At 28.7% G+C, this 2081-nt stretch overlaps 1 pseudogene; it reads right to left on the bottom strand.

Moving 5' to 3' along the window:
* LOC106115417 (protein inturned-like) overlaps positions 1 to 1492 on the bottom strand; it is a 5266-nt pseudogene extending 3774 nt beyond the window's left edge.
* Positions 1493 to 2081: the final 589 nt, after the last annotated feature.

Here is a 2081-nt window from a genome sequence, read left to right as displayed (position 1 = left end):
AACTCTTCAAACAACATTATATTAACTTTCCTTTCTTCTTTAGACATATTTTTATAATTATCAAACAATAAATGAACGAAAATACGAGAAAACAAACCGTCTAGCTTATCTACATTATTAGGTTTTGTGAAACAGGATTTTAATGTCCCATAAAGGAATTCCAAGATTTTTACAACATAACCTATTAATTTTTTAGCGCAAAAAAGATCTAAATTCTTGTTAGGTACAACCAGTAAAAGTAGATCACTAAAATGAGATGCGTAAGTGACATTAATTAAAGTATTGTGTTAAGGACAGTTGATACTACTGGTTCACTAGTACCCAATGATTTAGGGGCCAAATGATTAAGTGTCACATAAGCCCCTCTTGTATTATAAAGAAAGTTTTGATTATATGGCCGAGGGTAGCAATAAAGTACTCCTTTATCATTACTCTGATACTCAATATCATTACAACAAATGTACAGAACAAAACACATCGAATCTTTCAAAAGCTGAGTTAGAGAATTTTCCGGAGAATTTTTTAATGTTAATAACTTAACAAGATCAATATTAAATCCTCCAGTTACTACTTGAAATGTTAATTTTGGACTTTCAATGTCTTCAATTACTCCTTGTAGCATAATATTGATGTTGTAAGAGTTTACTTCAATTCCATTTATTTTTACTAGGTAATAACCTACTTTGACTCGTGGAATGTATATTGCTTTAGCTTCTGTTAAGAAATTTGCAACAATTAATGTCTTTCCGTCCATATGAGTCTCTAAACTCATACCAAATAATTTCTCTATTTGGCAGTTCTTTTCACTGTTAAATATCATATTCTTGCTAACCTGTAATTTATATTAACAAAAAAACATATTAAAAATTGTCTTTATCAAATAAACAAAGTTGTGGTTTATTAAGAATGTTTTCTTACCTGTATTCAACCTTCTAACAAATTTATTATTATCTTCTAAAGAATATTTGGTAACTGAACTTTCGAATTCATTAATTTTGCTACTTGCATTGTCATATTTTGCCTTGCGGCTTTTTAAAGCTTTGAAAATTCTACCTGCAATGTATACAATAAAATTAGTTATACAATAAGCTATAACAAAAAGTACACACAGGTAACCAAAGGACAGTAAAACAGTTTCGAGACTGTGGTTCTCTCAGGTACTTTAAAATTAACTTTAATAATTAGTTCATTTACGTTTTCGTACCTTTAGTGGACCTTCGCGTTGAAGCCCTCTTGAAGTCACTTCTTAACTTAAAAGTTTCGCAATTTTCCAAAAGTGGAGTATTCACATCGTCGTTTGCATTATTTTTTACTTTTATGAAAACTAACTCCCCATCTTCACCTACGTCAGAATCCCATTCTGGAACCGAACTAAAATAAAACCAGAGGGCAATAATACTTTTTCACTACTGAAATTAATAAATCGTAAATAAATTAACCAACCTATCCGCATCGGAGTATTTTGAGTCGCCGGTAGAATCGGTCCAATCATTGTCAGAATCACAAGGAGATTCGCAATGTACCTTCTTTTTCAACTTATTCATATTATTTACCGACGTGAATGTAAAATTTCCTGGTCAATTACTATTATAATATGAAAACTTAAAAAGAAACGCAAATAAAACTTTGTTTTTCTTTTGATATAAGTTTGAAACTTTTGATTTTGACAGATTATTATAGAGTATAACATAAAGATAATAAGATAGACGGTAAAAAAAAGATTATACAAGGATTGAGGTGGTGACATTTCGTGTAGATAGACCATATACTCTTTGATTTAGGCTTTCAATATAAAAGAAAGCCACTGAAAAAGACTTGTAAATTTTACACATTTGGTAGATTTATGGCAGTTAAATTTGTGACAGATCATTAATTTTATTTAGGGCACCTTTAATTTGTATTTCAAAAATAAAATATAGCAACTTATTTATCATGTTATATAGTTTAAAAACTGAATTGTTCTAACTTAAAAAATCAAATTATTTTTAAATTATGCTATTATTAAAAATATAAACATTTTTTTGATATTTAGAATACGTTTTTCGTTGTATCATTATTGCGTTACGTATAATATTACGTAG

Source organism: Papilio xuthus, unplaced genomic scaffold, assembly GCF_000836235.2.
Source record: "Papilio xuthus unplaced genomic scaffold, Pxut_1.1 DF827789.1, whole genome shotgun sequence".
Classification (NCBI taxonomy): domain Eukaryota; kingdom Metazoa; phylum Arthropoda; class Insecta; order Lepidoptera; family Papilionidae; genus Papilio; species Papilio xuthus.
Note: the sequence above shows the minus strand (reverse complement) of the source record. Positions and strands in the feature narration are given on the sequence as shown.